Source organism: Hyperolius riggenbachi, unplaced genomic scaffold (assembly GCF_040937935.1).
Source record: "Hyperolius riggenbachi isolate aHypRig1 unplaced genomic scaffold, aHypRig1.pri scaffold_172, whole genome shotgun sequence".
NCBI classification, from domain to species: Eukaryota; Metazoa; Chordata; class Amphibia; order Anura; family Hyperoliidae; genus Hyperolius; species Hyperolius riggenbachi.
The window spans coordinates 109,405-129,660 of NW_027152383.1; the positions used below are offsets into that span (position 1 = coordinate 109,405).

The following is a 20,256-nucleotide window of genomic DNA, read 5'->3' on the forward strand; positions in this document are numbered from 1 at the left end:
CCCCCATATCCTGGACCATGCATACTGGTATTGTGCAGGCTGTGTAGGCCCACACGGTCCAGGCTCCATATTGTGGCTATACCAGCCTGCATCGGTGGGAAGGGGTTAAAGAGGCTTCGGAAGGGGACCCCACATCATTTTTTATTTTCATTTGACTTTTCTCAATGCAAACAATAGTTACATTTGTCAGGGATCCTCATAGAGCAGCATTGCAGCTATACTGCCATTCCTGGCCAGAGCATTGCCACTTCCACTGGGAATCCAGGTGGTTATTACACACTGCGTACTGACCACCAGGAAACCCCGGCAGGAGAGTCATTGCTCCTTCTTTTCATAAATGTATATTTTCACTACTGATAGGTAGATGCATTTTCTTATCGCCACTTACAATTAATATTCTAAAAAACTACAAGGTCTTGAAAAGAGATTTTTTTTCCCTTCTTGCCACTCATCTCAATAACTTTGCAAATATGGTGATTCTAGCATGTATGGTGCCTTACCAATTAGCCACTAAACTCAGCGGAATGTAAAGAAAAAATGAACATGAAGGTTCACTATTATTGCAACGAGCAAAAAAATGCCCAATTCACTGCGAGATCAAGCATGAGAAATCGCTTGCTAGAGAAGTCTGACAGCCACTACATGTTATTTGTGATGACATGATAGTTATCACACAAATAAATAAATGTATAGACATATATATAAAATCATATACCTAAAAAGAACAGCATACAAATGCTGTATATAAATATAACATGGCTGAGTGCAGGTGATTTTACAAGTGGCTGCAGTTAGCCTATTGACCACAAGATGGTGATCTCAAGTCTCCCAAGTGGAAGGTGCACACAAGAAGTAAGACAGGAAGTGATGTAAACAGACAGGAAGTGATGTAACACAGCAGCAGGAGAAGTTGCAGGAAGTGGAGAGGAGACATTTTTGGAGCAGGTAATTTGGTGATTTTGGTGAAGAAAAGAATCACAATTATATTCAATAATAGTCCCATTATGATTGCAAGCAACACAACTGAGATGAAGAATGATGATGGAAGCACAGAGTTCCTCAGTCACTGACACATTGTATAAGCTAGAGCAGGGGTCCCCAACCACCGGGCCGCGGCCCACTGCCGGTCCGTGGGCAGTTGCCAGCTGGGCCGCGGCGGATCTGGCCTCTCACCCCCCCGCGTCCGCCGCTCCTGTCACCTTATGAGCTGGCAGCCGCTTCCTGTCACTGATTCCCCGTAGCCGCTTTGAGGATTGCAGCATCTCCCATTACAGCAGCGCTTCCTGCGCAGCTGCTGTAAGGAGGGAAGAAAGCGGGGCAGCGGCTTCCTGTAGCGGCGATCGCCGTTACCATGGAAACCCTAACGCTGCTGCAATGGGAGATGCTGCAATCCTTAAAGCGGCTACGGGGAATCAGTGACAGGAAGTGGCCGCCAGCTCATAAGGTGACAGGAGCGGCGGACGCGGGGGGAGGGGGGCTACACTGGGGCACTATACTAACTATCCTGGGGCACTATACTAGCTGCACATGGGGCACTATGCTAGCTATACTGGGGCACACTGGGCACTATACTAGCTATACTGGGGCATACTGGGCACTACTAGCTATACTGGGGCACACTAGGCACTATACTAGCTATCCTGGGGCACACTGGGCACTATACTAGCTATCCTGGGGCACTATACTACCTATCCTGGGGCACTATACTACCTATCCTGGGGCACTATACTAGCTATTCTTGGGCACACTGGGCACTATACTAGCTATCCTGGGGCACATGGGCACTATACTAGCTATACTGGGGCACATGGGCACTATACTAGCTATCCTGGGGCACTATACTAGCTATCCTGGGGCACATGGGGCAGTATACTAGCTATCCTGGGGCACACTGGGCACTATACTAGCTATCCTGGGGCACACTAGGCACTATACTAGCTATCCTGGGGCACACTGGGCACTATACTAGCTATACTGGGGCACACTGGGCACTATACTAGCTATCCTGGGGCACATGGGGCACTATACTAGCTATTCTGGGGCACACTAGGCACTATACTAGCTATCCTGGGGCACACTGGGCACTATACTACCTATCCTGGGGCACTATACTAGCTATTCTGGGGCACACTGGGCACTATACTAGCTATACTGGGGCACACTGGGCACTATACTAGATATACTGGGGCACATGGGGCACTATACTAGCTATACTGGGGCACACTGGGCACTATACTAGCTATACAGGGGCACACTGGGCACTATACTAGCTATACTGGGGCACACTGGGCACTATACTGGGGCACACTGGGCACTATACTAGCTATCCTGGGGCACTATACTAGCTATACTGGGGCACTATACTACCTATCCTGGGGCACTATACTAGCTATTCTGGGGCACATGGGCACTATACTAGCTATACTGGGGCACACTGGGCACTATACTAGATATACTGGGGCACATGGGGCACTATACTAGCTATACTGGGGAACACTGGGCACTATACTAGCTATACTGGGGCACACTGGGCACTGTAATAGCTATCCTGGGGCACACTGGGCACTATACTAGATATACTGGGGCACATGGGGCACTATACTAGATATACTGGGGCACACTGGGCACTATACTAGCTATCCTGGGGGACACTGGGCACTATACTACCTATCCTGGGGCACACTGGGCACTATACTACCTATCCTGGGGCACACTGGGCACTATACTAGCTATCCTGGGGCACACTGGGCACTATACTAGCTATCCTGGGGCACACTGGGCACTATACTAGCTATACTGGGGAACACTGGGCACTATACTAGCTATACTGGGGAACACTGGGCACTATACTAGCTATCCTGGGGCACACTGGGCACTATACTAGCTATCCTGGGGCACATGGGGCACTATACTAGCTATACTGGGGCACACTGGGCACTATACTAGCTATACTGGGGCACATGGGGCACTATACTAGCTATCCTGGGGCACTATACTAGCTATACTGGGGCACACTGGGCACTATACTAGCTATCCTGGGGCACATGGGGCACTATACTAGCTATACTGGGGCACACTGGGCACTATACTAGCTATCCTGGGGCACATGGGGCACTATACTAGCTATCCTGGGGCACACTAGGCACTATACTAGCTATCCTGGGGCACACTGGGCACTATACTAGCTATACTGGGGCACACTGGGCACTATACTAGCTATACTGGGGCACACTGGGCACTATACTAGCTATCCTGGGGCACACTGGGCACTATACTAGCTATACTGGGGCACACTGGGCACTATACTAGCTATACTGGGGCACACTGGGCACTATACTAGCTATACTGGGGCACACTGGGCACTATACTAGCTATTCTGGGGCACACTGGGCACTATACTAGCTATACTGGGGCACACTGGGCACTATACTAGCTATCCTGGGGCACATGGGCACTATACTAGCTATACTGGGGAACACTGGGCACTATACTAGCTATCCTGGGGCACACTGGGCACTATACTAGCTATCCTGGGGCACACTGGGCACTATACTAGCTATCCTGGGGCACACTGGGCACTATACTAGCTATCCTGGGGCACATGGGGCACTATACTAGCTATTCTGGGGCACACTGGGCACTATACTAGCTATCCTGGGGCACATGGGGCACTATACTAGCTATACTGGGGCACACTGGGCACTATACTAGCTATCCTGGGGCACATGGGGCACTATACTAGCTATCCTGGGGCACACTGGGCACTATACTAGCTATGCTGGGGCACACTGGGCACTATACTAGCTATCCTGGGGCACACTGGGCACTTTACTAGCTATCCTGGGGCACACTGGGCACTGTACTAGCTATCCTGGGGCACACTGGGCACTATACTAGCTATACTGGGGCACACTGGGCACTATACTAGCTATACTGGGGCACATGGGGCACTATACTAGCTATACTGGGGCACACTGGGCACTATACTAGCTATCCTGGGGCACATGGGGCACTATACTAGCTATCCTGGGGCACACTAGGCACTATACTAGCTATCCTGGGGCACACTGGGCACTATACTAGCTATACTGGGGCACACTGGGCACTATACTAGCTATACTGGGGCACATGGGGCACTATACTAGCTATCCTGGGACACATGGGGCACTATACTAGCTATACTGGGGCACACTGGGCACTATGCTAGCTATACTGGGGCACTATACTAGCTATACTGGGGCACACTGGGCACTATACTAGCTATCCTGGGGCACATGGGGCACTATACTAGCTATCCTGGGGCACTATACTAGCTATACTGGGGCACACTGGGCACTATATTAGATATACTGGGGCACATGGGGCACTATACTAGCTATCCTGGGGCACACTGGGCACTATACTAGCTATCCTGGGGAACACTGGGCACTATACTAGCTATCCTGGGGCACTATACTAGCTATACTGGGGCACACTGGGCACTATACTAGCTATCCTGGGGCACACTGGGCACTATACTAGCTATACTGGGGCACACTGGGGCACTATACTAGCTATCCTGGGGCACTATACTAGCTATACTGGGGCACTATACTACCTATCCTGGGGCACTATACTAGCTATTCTGGGGCACACTGGGCACTATACTAGCTATCCTGGGGCACACTGGGCACTATACTAGCTATACTGGGGCACACTGGACACTATACTAGATATACTGGGGCACATGGGGCACTATACTAGCTATACTGGGGCACTATACTACCTATCCTGGGGCACTATACTAGCTATACTGGGGCACATGGGGCACCATACTAGCTATCCTGGGGCACACTGGGCACTATACTAGCTATCCTGGGGCACACTGGGCACTATACTAGATATACTGGGGCACACTGGGCACTATACTAGCTATCCTGGGGCACACTGGGCACTATACTAGCTATCCTGGGGCACACTGGGCACTATACTAGCTATACTGGGGCACACGGGGCACTATACTAGCTATACTGGGGCACACTGGGCACTATACTAGCTATACTGGGGCACACTGGGCACTATACTAGCTATACTGGGGCACACTGGGCACTATACTAGCTATACTGGGGCACACTGGGCACTATACTAGCTATACTGGGGCACACTGGGCACTATACTAGCTATACTGGGGCACACTGGGCACTATACTAGCTATCCTGGGGCACACTGGGCACTATACTAGCTATCCTGGGGCACACTGGGCACTATACTAGCTATACTGGGGCACATGGGGCACTATACTAGATATACTGGGGCACATGGGGCACTATACTAGCTATACTGGGGCACACTGGGCACTATACTAGCTATACTGGGGCACACTGGGCACTATACTAGCTATCCTGGGGCACACTGGGCACTATACTAGCTATCCTGGGGCACACTGGGCACTATACTAGCTATACTGGGGCACATGGGGCACTATACTAGATATACTGGGGCACATAAGGCACTATACTAGCTATACTGGGGCACACTGGGCACTATACTAGCTATACTGGGGCACACTGGGCACTATACTAGCTATCCTGGGGCACACTGGGCACTATACTAGCTATCCTGGGGCACACAGGGCACTATACTAGCTATACTGGGGCACACTGGGCACTATACTAGCTATCCTGGGGCACACTGGGCACTATACTAGCTATCCTGGGGCACACTGGGCACTATACTAGATATACTGGGGCACACTGGGCACTATACTAGATATACTGGGGAACACTGGGCACTATACTAGCTATACTGGGGCACACTGGGCACTATACTAGCTATACTGGGGCACACTGGGCACTGTACTAGCTATCCTGGGGCACATGGGGCACTATACTAGCTATACTGGGGCACATGGGGCACTATACTAGCTATACTGGGGCACATGGGGCACTATACTAGCTATCCTGGTGCACATGGTGCACTATACTAGCTATCCTGGGGCACTATACTAGCTATCCTGGGGCACACTGGGCACTATACTAGCTATACTGGGGCACACTGGGCACTATACTAGCTATACTGGGGCACATGGGGCACTATACTAGCTATACTGGGGCACACTGGGCACTATACTAGCTATACTGGGGCACACTGGGCACTATACTAGCTATACTGGGGAACACTGGGCACTATACTACCTATCCTGGGGCACACAGGGCACTATACTGGGACACACTGGGCACTATACCAGCTATCCTGGGGCACACTAGGCACTATACTAGCTATCCTGGGGCACACTGGGCACTATACTAGCTATCTTGGGGCACACTGGGCACTATACTAGCTATCCTGGGGCACACTGGGCACTATACTAGCTATCCTGGGGCACACTGGGCACTATACTAGCTATACTGGGGCACACTGGGCACTATACTAGCTATACTGGGGCACACTGGGCACTATACTAGCTATACTGGGGCACACTGGGCACTATACTAGCTATACTGGGGCACACTGGGCACTATACTAGCTATACTGGGGCACACTGGGCACTATACTAGCTATACTGGGGCACACTGGGCACTATACTAGCTATCCTGGGGCACACTGGGCACTATACTAGCTATCCTGGGGCACACTGGGCACTATACTAGCTATCCTGGGGCACACTGGGCACTATACTAGCTATACTGGGGCACATGGGGCACTATACTAGATATACTGGGGCACATGGGGCACTATACTAGCTATACTGGGGCACACTGGGCACTATACTAGCTATACTGGGGAACACTGGGCACTATACTACCTATCCTGGGGCACACAGGGCACTATACTAGCTATCCTGGTGCACTATACTAGCTATCCTGGGGCACACTGGGCACTATACTAGATATACTGGGGCACACTGGGCACTATACTAGATATACTGGGGAACACTGGGCACTATACTAGCTATACTGGGGCACACTGGGCACTATACTAGCTATACTGGGGCACACTGGGCACTGTACTAGCTATCCTGGGGCACATGGGGCACTATACTAGCTATACTGGGGCACATGGGGCACTATACTAGCTATACTGGGGCACACTGGGCACTATACTAGCTATCCTGGGGCACATGGGGCACTATACTAGCTATTCTGGGGCACACTGGGCACTATACTAGCTATCCTGGGGCACATGGGGCACTATACTAGCTATCCTGGGGCACACTGGGCACTATACTAGCTATCCTGGTGCACACTAGGCACTATACTAGCTATACTGGGGCACTATACTAGCTATCCTGGGGCACTATACTAGCTATCCTGGGGCACATGGGGCACTATACTAGCTATACTGGGGCACATGGGGCACTATACTAGCTATACTGGGGCACATGGGGCACTATACTAGCTATCCTGGGGCACACTGGGCACTATACTAGCTATCCTGGGGCACTATACTAGCTATCCTGGGGCACACTGGGCACTATACTAGCTATACTGGGGCACACTGGGCACTATACTAGCTATACTGGGGCACATGGGGCACTATACTAGCTATACTGGGGCACACTGGGCACTATACTAGCTATACTGGGGCACACTGGGCACTATACTAGCTATACTGGGGAACACTGGGCACTATACTACCTATCCTGGGGCACACTGGGCACTATACTAGCTATCTTGGGGCACACTGGGCACTATACTAGCTATACTGGGGCACACTGGGCACTATACTAGCTATCCTGGGGCACACTGGGCACTATACTAGCTATCCTGGGGCACACTGGGCACTATACTAGCTATACTGGGGCACATGGGGCACTATACTAGCTATCCTGGGGCACACTGGGCACTGTACTAGCTATACTGGGGCACACTGGGCACTATACTAGATATACTGGGGCACACTGGGCACTATACTAGCTATCCTGGGGCACACTGGGCACTATACTAGCTATTCTGGGGCACACTGGGCACTATACTAGATATACTGGGGCACACTGGGCACTATACTAGCTATACTGGGGCACATGGGGCACTATACTAGCTATCCTGGGGCACACTGGGCACTATACTAGATATACTGGGGCACATGGGGCACTATACTAGCTATACTGGGGCACACTAGGCACTATACTAGCTATCCTGGGGCACACTGGGCACTATACTAGCTATCCTGGGGCACATGGGGCACTATACTGGGGCACACTGGGCACTATACTAGCTATCCTGGGGCACACTGGGCACTATACTAGCTATCCTGGGGCACACTGGGCTCTATACTAGCTATCCTGGGGCACACTGGGCACTATACTAGCTATCCTGGGGCACACTGGGCACTATACTAGCTATCCTGGGGCACATGGGGCACTATACTAGCTATACTGGGGCACACTGGGCACTATACTAGCTATCCTGGGGCACACTGGGCACTATACTAGATATACTGGGGCACACTGGGCACTATACTAGCTATACTGGGGCACACTGGGCACTATACTACCTATCCTGGGGCACTATACTAGCTATACTGGGGCACACTGGGCACTATACTAGCTATACTGGGGAACACTGGGCACTATACTAGCTATACTGGGGCACACTGGGCACTATACTAGCTATACTGGGGCACATGGGGCACTATACTAGCTATCCTGGGGCACACTGGGCACTATACTAGCTATCCTGGGGCACATGGGGCACTATACTAGCTATCCTGGGGCACATGGGGCACTATACTAGCTATCCTGGGGCACACTAGGCACTATACTAGCTATACTGGGGCACACTGGGCACTGTACTAGCTATCCTGGGGCACACTGGGCACTATACTAGTTATACTGGGGCACATGGGGCACTATACTAGCTATACTGGGGCACATGGGGCACTATACTAGCTATACTGGGGCACACTGGGCACTATACTAGCTATACTGGGGCACATGGGGCACTATACTAGCTATCCTGGGGCACACTGGGCACTATACTAGCTATCCTGGGGCACATGGGGCACTATACTAGATATACTGGGGCACACTGGGCACTATACTAGCTATACTGGGGCACACTGGGCACTATACTAGCTATACTGGGGAACACTGGGCACTATACTAGCTATACTGGGGCACACTGGGCACTATACTAGCTATACTGGGGCACACTGGGCACTGTACTAGTTATACTGGGGAACACTGGGCACTATACTAGCTATTCTGGGGCACACTGGGCACTATACTAGCTATACTGGGGCACACTGGGCACTATACTAGCTATACTGGGGCACACTGGGCACTATACTAGCTATACTGGGGCACACAGGGCACTATACTAGCTATCCTTGTGCACATGGGGCACTATACTAGCTATCCTGGGGCACACTGGGCACTATACTAGCTATCCTGGGGCACACTGGGCACTATACTAGCTATACTGGGGCACACTGGGCACTATACTAGCTATACTGGGGCACACTGTTCACTATACTAGCTATCCTGGGGCACACTGGGCACTATACTAGCTATACTGGGGCACACTGGGCACTATACTAGCTATACTGGGGCACATGGGGCACTATACTAGCTATACTGGGGCACACTGGGCACTATACTAGCTATACTGGGGCACACTGGGCACTATACTAGCTATACTGGGGAACACTGGGCACTATACTACCTATCCTGGGGCACACTGGGCACTATACTAGCTATCTTGGGGCACACTGGGCACTATACTAGCTATACTGGGGCACACTGGGCACTATACTAGCTATCCTGGGGCACACTGGGCACTATACTAGCTATCCTGGGGCACACTGGGCACTATACTAGCTATACTGGGGCACATGGGGCACTATACTAGCTATCCTGGGGCACACTGGGCACTGTACTAGCTATACTGGGGCACACTGGGCACTATACTAGATATACTGGGGCACACTGGGCACTATACTAGCTATCCTGGGGCACACTGGGCACTATACTAGCTATTCTGGGGCACACTGGGCACTATACTAGCTATACTGGGGCACACTGGGCACTATACTAGATATACTGGGGCACACTGGGCACTATACTAGCTATACTGGGGCACTATACTAGCGATACTGGGGCACTATACTAGCTATACTGGGGCACACTGGGCACTATACTAGATATACTGGGGCACATGGGGCACTATACTAGCTATACTGGGGCACTATACTAGCTATCCTGGGGCACATGGGGCACTATACTACCTATCCTGGGGCACTATACTAGCTATCCTGGGGCACACTGGGCACTGTAATAGCTATCCTGGGGCACACTGGGCACTATACTAGATATACTGGGGCACACTGGGCACTATACTAGCTATCCTGGGGCACACTGGGCACTATACTAGCTATACTGGGGCACACTGGGCACTATACTAGCTATCCTGGGGCACACAGGGCACTATACTGGGACACACTGGGCACTATACCAGCTATCCTGGGGCACACTGGGCACTATACTAGCTATACTGGGGCACACTGGGCACTATACTAGCTATACTGGGGCACACTGGGCACTATACCAGCTATCCTGGGGCACACTGGGCACTATACTAGCTATACTGGGGAACACTGGGCACTATACTAGCTATACTGGGGCACACTGGGCACTATACTAGCTATACTGGGGAACACTGGGCACTATACTAGCTATCCTGGGGCACACTGGGCACTATACTAGCTATCCTGGGGCACACTGGGCACTATACTAGCTATACTGGGGCACACTGGGCACTATACTAGCTATCCTGGGGCACATGGGGCAGTATACTAGCTATCCTGGGGCACATGGGCACTATACTAGCTATCCTGGGGCACACTGGGCACTATACTAGCTATCCTGGGGCACATGGGGCACTATACTAGCTATCCTGGGGCACACTGGGCACTGTAATAGCTATACTGGGGCACACTGGGCACTATACTAGCTATGCTGGGGCACACTGGGCACTATACTAGCTATCCTGGGGCACACTGGGCACTATACTAGCTATACTGGGGCACACTGGGCACTATACTAGCTATCCTGGGGCACACAGGGCACTATACTGGGACACACTGGGCACTATACCAGCTATCCTGGGGCACACTGGGCACTATACTAGCTATACTGGGGCACACTGGGCACTATACTAGCTATACTGGGGCACACTGGGCACTATACCAGCTATCCTGGGGCACACTGGGCACTATACTAGCTATACTGGGGAACACTGGGCACTATACTGGGGCACACTGGGCACTATACTAGCTATCCTGGGGCACTATACTGGGGCACACTGGGCACTATACTAGCTATTCTGGGGCACACTGGGCACTATACTAGCTATCCTGGGGCACTATACTACCTATCCTGGGGCACTATACTAGCTATACTGGGGCACATGGGGCACTATACTAGCTATACTGGGGCACACTGGGCACTATACTAGCTATTCTGGGGCACTATACTACCTATCCTGGGGCACTATACTAGCTATCCTGGGGCACTATACTGGGGCACACTGGGCACTATACTAGCTATCCTGGGGCACTATACTACCTATCCTGGGGCACTATACTAGCTATACTGGGGCACATGGGCACTATACTAGCTATACTGGGGCACACTGGGCACTGTAATAGCTATACTGGGGCACACTGGGCACTATACTAGCTATACTGGGGCACACTGGGCACTATACTAGCTATACTGGGGAACACTGGGCACTATACTACCTATCCTGGGGCACACTGGGCACTATACTAGCTATCTTGGGGCACACTGGGCACTATACTAGCTATACTGGGGAACACTGGGCACTATACTAGCTATCCTGGGGCACACTGGGCACTATACTAGCTATACTGGGGCACACTGGGCACTATACTAGCTATCCTGGGGCACACTGGGCACTATACTAGATATACTGGGGCACACTGGGCACTATACTAGCTATCCTGGGGCACACTGGGCACTATACTAGCTATACTGGGGCACACTAGGCACTATACTAGCTATCCTGGGGCACACTGGGCACTATACTAGCTATCCTGGGGCACACTGGGCACTATACTAGCTATCCTGGGGCACACTGGGCACTATACTAGCTATACTGGGGCACATGGGGCACTATACTAGCTATCCTGGGGCACACTGGGCACTATACTAGCTATCCTGGGGCACACTGGGCACTATACTAGCTATCCTGGGGCACACTGGGCACTATACTAGCTATCCTGGGGCACACTGGGCACTATACTAGCTATCCTGGGGCACACTGGGCACTATACTAGCTATCCTGGGGCACACTGGGCACTGTACTAGCTATACTGGGGCACACTGGGCACTATACTAGCTATCCTGGGGAACACTGGGCACTATACTAGCTATCCTGGGGCACACTGGGCACTGTACTAGCTATACTGGGGCACACTGGGCACTATACTAGATATACTGGGGCACACTGGGCACTATACTAGCTATCCTGGGGCACACTGGGCACTATACTAGCTATTCTGGGGCACACTGGGCACTATACTAGCTATACTGGGGCACACTGGGCACTATACTAGCTATCCTGGGACACATGGGGCACTATACTAGCTATACTGGGGCACACTGGGCACTATACTAGCTATACTGGGGCACACTGGGCACTATACTAGCTATCCTGGGGCACACTGGGCACTATACTAGCTATACTGGGGCACATGGGGCACTATACTAGATATACTGGGGCACACTGGGCACTATACTAGCTATACTGGGGCACACTGGGCACTGTACTAGCTATACTGGGGCACACTGGGCACTATACTAGCTATCCTGGGGAACACTGGGCACTATACTAGCTATCCTGGGGCACACTGGGCACTGTACTAGCTATACTGGGGCACACTGGGCACTATACTAGATATACTGGGGCACACTGGGCACTATACTAGCTATCCTGGGGCACACTGGGCACTATACTAGCTATTCTGGGGCACACTGGGCACTATACTAGCTATACTGGGGCACACTGGGCACTATACTAGCTATCCTGGGACACATGGGGCACTATACTAGCTATACTGGGGCACACTGGGCACTATACTAGCTATACTGGGGCACACTGGGCACTATACTAGCTATCCTGGGGCACACTGGGCACTATACTAGCTATACTGGGGCACATGGGGCACTATACTAGATATACTGGGGCACACTGGGCACTATACTAGCTATACTGGGGCACTATACTAGCGATACTGGGGCACTATACTAGCTATACTGGGGCACACTGGGCACTATACTAGATATACTGGGGCACATGGGGCACTATACTAGCTATACTGGGGCACACTGGGCACTATACTAGCTATACTGGGGCACTATACTAGCGATACTGGGGCACTATACTAGCTATACTGGGGCACACTGGGCACTATACTAGCTATACTGGGGCACATGGGGCACTATACTAGATATACTGGGGCACACTGGGCAATATACTAGCTATACTGGGGCACACTGGGCACTATACTAGATATACTGGGGCACATGGGGCACTATACTAGCTATCCTGGGGCACTATACTAGCTATCCTGGGGCACATGGGGCAGTATACTAGCTATCCTGGGGCACATGGGCACTATACTAGCTATCCTGGGGCACACTGGGCACTATACTAGCTATACTGGGGCACACTGGGCACTATACTAGCTATCCTGGGGCACACTGGGCACTATACTAGCTATCCTGGGGCACACGGGACACTATACTAGCTATCCTGGGGCACATGGGGCACTATACTAGCTATCCTGGGGCACACTGGGCACTGTAATAGCTATACTGGGGCACACTGGGCACTATACTAGCTATGCTGGGGCACACTGGGCACTATACTAGCTATCCTGGGGCACACTGGGCACTATACTAGCTATCCTGGGGCACACTGGGCACTATACTAGCTATCCTGGGGCACACTGGGCACTATACTGGGACACACTGGGCACTATACTAGCTATCCTGGGGCACACTGGGCACTATACTAGCTATCCTGGGGCACACTGGGCACTATACTGGGGCACACTGGGCACTATACTGGGACACACTGGGCACTATACCAGCTATCCTGGGGCACACTGGGCACTATACTAGCTATACTGGGGCACACTGGGCACTATACTAGCTATACTGGGGCACACTGGGCACTATACCAGCTATCCTGGGGCACACTGGGCACTATACTAGCTATACTGGGGAACACTGGGCACTATACTGGGGCACACTGGGCACTATACTAGCTATCCTGGGGCACTATACTGGGGCACACTGGGCACTATACTAGCTATTCTGGGGCACACTGGGCACTATACTAGCTATCCTGGGGCACACTGGGCACTATACTGGGACACACTGGGCACTATACTAGCTATCCTGGGGCACACTGGGCACTATACTAGCTATCCTGGGGCACACTGGGCACTATACTGGGGCACACTGGGCACTATACTAGCTATCCTGGGGCACACTGGGCACTGTAATAGCTATCCTGGGGCACACTGGGCACTATACTAGATATACTGGGGCACACTGGGCACTATACTAGCTATCCTGGGGCACACTGGGCACTATACTAGCTATACTGGGGCACACTGGGCACTATACTAGCTATCCTGGGGCACACAGGGCACTATACTGGGACACACTGGGCACTATACCAGCTATCCTGGGGCACACTGGGCACTATACTAGCTATACTGGGGCACACTGGGCACTATACTAGCTATCCTGGGGCACACAGGGCACTATACTGGGACACACTGGGCACTATACTAGCTATCCTGGGGCACACTGGGCACTATACTAGCTATACTGGGGCACACTGGGCACTATACTAGCTATCCTGGGGCACACTGGGCACTATACTAGCTATACTGGGGCACACTGGGCACTATACTAGCTATACTGGGGCACACTGGGCACTATACCAGCTATCCTGGGGCACACTGGGCACTATACTAGCTATACTGGGGAACACTGGGCACTATACTAGCTATACTGGGGCACACTGGGCACTATACTAGCTATACTGGGGAACACTGGGCACTATACTAGCTATCCTGGGGCACACTGGGCACTATACTAGCTATCCTGGGGCACACTGGGCACTATACTAGCTATACTGGGGCACACTGGGCACTATACTAGCTATCCTGGGGCACATGGGGCAGTATACTAGCTATCCTGGGGCACATGGGCACTATACTAGCTATCCTGGGGCACACTGGGCACTATACTAGCTATCCTGGGGCACACTGGGCACTGTAATAGCTATACTGGGGCACACTGGGCACTATACTAGCTATGCTGGGGCACACTGGGCACTATACTAGCTATCCTGGGGCACACTGGGCACTATACTAGCTATACTGGGGCACACTGGGCACTATACTAGCTATCCTGGGGCACACAGGGCACTATACTGGGACACACTGGGCACTATACCAGCTATCCTGGGGCACACTGGGCACTATACTAGCTATACTGGGGCACACTGGGCACTATACTAGCTATCCTGGGGCACACTGGGCACTGTAATAGCTATCCTGGGGCACACTGGGCACTGTACTAGCTATCCTGGGGCACACTGGGCACTATACTAGCTATCCTGGGGCACACTGGGCACTGTAATAGCTATCCTGGGGCACACTGGGCACTATACTAGATATACTGGGGCACACTGGGCACTATACTAGCTATCCTGGGGCACACTGGGCACTATACTAGCTATACTGGGGCACACTGGGCACTATACTAGCTATCCTGGGGCACACAGGGCACTATACTGGGACACACTGGGCACTATACCAGCTATCCTGGGGCACACTGGGCACTATACTAGCTATACTGGGGCACACTGGGCACTATACTAGCTATACTGGGGCACACTGGGCACTATACCAGCTATCCTGGGGCACACTGGGCACTATACTAGCTATACTGGGGAACACTGGGCACTATACTAGCTATACTGGGGCACACTGGGCACTATACTAGCTATACTGGGGAACACTGGGCACTATACTAGCTATCCTGGGGCACACTGGGCACTATACTAGCTATCCTGGGGCACACTGGGCACTATACTAGCTATACTGGGGCACACTGGGCACTATACTAGCTATCCTGGGGCACATGGGGCAGTATACTAGCTATCCTGGGGCACATGGGCACTATACTAGCTATCCTGGGGCACACTGGGCACTATACTAGCTATCCTGGGGCACATGGGGCACTATACTAGCTATCCTGGGGCACACTGGGCACTGTAATAGCTATACTGGGGCACACTGGGCACTATACTAGCTATGCTGGGGCACACTGGGCACTATACTAGCTATCCTGGGGCACACTGGGCACTATACTAGCTATACTGGGGCACACTGGGCACTATACTAGCTATCCTGGGGCACACAGGGCACTATACTGGGACACACTGGGCACTATACCAGCTATCCTGGGGCACACTGGGCACTATACTAGCTATACTGGGGCACACTGGGCACTATACTAGCTATACTGGGGCACACTGGGCACTATACCAGCTATCCTGGGGCACACTGGGCACTATACTAGCTATACTGGGGAACACTGGGCACTATACTGGGGCACACTGGGCACTATACTAGCTATCCTGGGGCACTATACTGGGGCACACTGGGCACTATACTAGCTATCCTGGGGCACACTGGGCACTATACTAGCTATCCTGGGGCACACAGGGCACTATACTAGCTATTCTGGGGCACACTGGGCACTATACTAGCTATCCTGGGGCACTATACTACCTATCCTGGGGCACTATACTAGCTATACTGGGGCACATGGGGCACTATACTAGCTATACTGGGGCACACTGGGCACTATACTAGCTATTCTGGGGCACTATACTACCTATCCTGGGGCACTATACTAGCTATCCTGGGGCACTATACTGGGGCACACTGGGCACTATACTAGCTATTCTGGGGCACACTGGGCACTATACTAGCTATCCTGGGGCACTATACTACCTATCCTGGGGCACTATACTAGCTATACTGGGGCACATGGGCACTATACTAGCTATACTGGGGCACACTGGGCACTGTAATAGCTATACTGGGGCACACTGGGCACTATACTAGCTATACTGGGGCACACTGGGCACTATACTAGCTATACTGGGGAACACTGGGCACTATACTACCTATCCTGGGGCACACTGGGCACTATACTAGCTATCTTGGGGCACACTGGGCACTATACTAGCTATACTGGGGAACACTGGGCACTATACTAGCTATCCTGGGGCACACTGGGCACTATACTAGCTATACTGGGGCACACTGGGCACTATACTAGCTATACTGGGGCACACTGGGCACTATACTAGCTATACTGGGGCACATGGGGCACTATACTAGCTATCCTGGGGCACACTGGGCACTATACCAGCTATCCTGGGGCACACTGGGCACTATACTAGCTATCCTGGGGCACACTGGGCACTATACTAGCTATACTGGGGCACACGGGGCACTATACTAGCTATCCTGGGGCACACTGGGCACTATACTAGATATACTGGGGCACACTGGGCACTATACTAGCTATCCTGGGGCACACTGGGCACTATACTAGCTATACTGGGGCACACTAGGCACTATACTAGCTATCCTGGGGCACACTGGGCACTATACTAGCTATCCTGGGGCACACTGGGCACTATACTAGCTATCCTGGGGCACACTGGGCACTATACTAGCTATACTGGGGCACATGGGGCACTATACTAGCTATCCTGGGGCACACTGGGCACTATACTAGCTATCCTGGGGCACACTGGGCACTATACTAGCTATCCTGGGGCACACTGGGCACTATACTAGCTATCCTGGGGCACACTGGGCACTATACTAGCTATCCTGGGGCACACTGGGCACTATACTAGCTATCCTGGGGCACACTGGGCACTGTACTAGCTATACTGGGGCACACTGGGCACTATACTAGCTATACTGGGGCACACTGGGCACTATACTAGCTATACTGGGGCACACTGGGCACTATACTAGCTATCCTGGGGAACACTGGGCACTATACTAGCTATCCTGGGGCACACTGGGCACTGTACTAGCTATACTGGGGCACACTGGGCACTATACTAGATATACTGGGGCACACTGGGCACTATACTAGCTATCCTGGGGCACACTGGGCACTATACTAGCTATTCTGGGGCACACTGGGCACTATACTAGCTATACTGGGGCACACTGGGCACTATACTAGCTATCCTGGGACACATGGGGCACTATACTAGCTATACTGGGGCACACTGGGCACTATACTAGCTATACTGGGGCACACTGGGCACTATACTAGCTATACTGGGGCACATGGGGCACTATACTAGATATACTGGGGCACACTGGGCACTATACTAGCTATACTGGGGCACACTGGGCACTATACTAGCTATCCTGGGACACATGGGGCACTATACTAGCTATACTGGGGCACACTGGGCACTATACTAGCTATCCTGGGGCACACTGGGCACTATACTAGCTATACTGGGGCACATGGGGCACTATACTAGATATACTGGGGCACACTGGGCACTATACTAGCTATACTGGGGCACACTGGGCACTGTACTAGCTATACTGGGGCACACTGGGCACTATACTAGCTATCCTGGGGAACACTGGGCACTATACTAGCTATCCTGGGGCACACTGGGCACTGTACTAGCTATACTGGGGCACACTGGGCACTATACTAGATATACTGGGGCACACTGGGCACTATACTAGCTATCCTGGGGCACACTGGGCACTATACTAGCTATTCTGGGGCACACTGGGCACTATACTAGCTATACTGGGGCACACTGGGCACTATACTAGCTATCCTGGGACACATGGGGCACTATACTAGCTATACTGGGGCACACTGGGCACTATACTAGCTATACTGGGGCACACTGGGCACTATACTAGCTATCCTGGGGCACACTGGGCACTATACTAGCTATACTGGGGCACATGGGGCACTATACTAGATATACTGGGGCACACTGGGCACTATACTAGCTATACTGGGGCACTATACTAGCGATACTGGGGCACTATACTAGCTATACTGGGGCACACTGGGCACTATACTAGATATACTGGGGCACATGGGGCACTATACTAGCTATACTGGGGCACACTGGGCACTATACTAGCTATACTGGGGCACACTGGGCACTATACTAGCTATCCTGGGGCACTATACTAGCTATCCTGGGGCACACTGGGCACTATACTAGCTATCCTGGGGCACACTGGGCACTATACTAGCTATCCTGGGGCACACTGGGCACTATACTAGCTATCCTGGGGCACACTGGGCACTATACTAGCTATCCTGGGGCACACTGGGCACTATACTGGGACACACTGGGCACTATACTAGCTATCCTGGGGCACACTGGGCACTATACTAGCTATCCTGGGGCACACTGGGCACTATACTGGGGCACACTGGGCACTATACTGGGACACACTGGGCACTATACCAGCTATCCTGGGGCACACTGGGCACTATACTAGCTATACTGGGGCACACTGGGCACTATACTAGCTATACTGGGGCACACTGGGCACTATACCAGCTATCCTGGGGCACACTGGGCACTATACTAGCTATACTGGGGAACACTGGGCACTATACTGGGGCACACTGGGCACTATACTAGCTATCCTGGGGCACTATACTGGGGCACACTGGGCACTATACTAGCTATTCTGGGGCACACTGGGCACTATACTAGCTATCCTGGGGCACACTGGGCACTATACTGGGACACACTGGGCACTATACTAGCTATCCTGGGGCACACTGGGCACTATACTAGCTATCCTGGGGCACACTGGGCACTATACTGGGGCACACTGGGCACTATACTAGCTATCCTGGGGCACACAGGGCACTATACTGGGACACACTGGGCACTATACCAGCTATCCTGGGGCACACTGGGCACTATACTAGCTATACTGGGGCACACTGGGCACTATACTAGCTATACTGGGGCACACTGGGCACTATACTAGCTATACTGGGGAACACTGGGCACTATACTGGGGCACACTGGGCACTATACTAGCTATACTGGGGCACACTGGGCACTATACTAGCTATACTGGGGAACACTGGGCACTATACTAGCTATCCTGGGGCACACAGGG

At 52.2% G+C, this 20,256-nt stretch overlaps 1 protein-coding gene across 1 annotated transcript in view; it reads left to right on the top strand.

The window, feature by feature from the left end:
* Window positions 1–893: 893 nt before the first annotated feature.
* Window positions 894–20,256, top strand: part of LOC137543706 (zinc finger protein 250-like) — a gene marked incomplete at its 3' end in the record, with an annotated part of 183,048 nt that continues 163,685 nt past the window's right edge. The window contains exon 1 of the mRNA XM_068264828.1: window positions 894–945. The remainder of the gene's footprint in view (window positions 946–20,256) is intronic.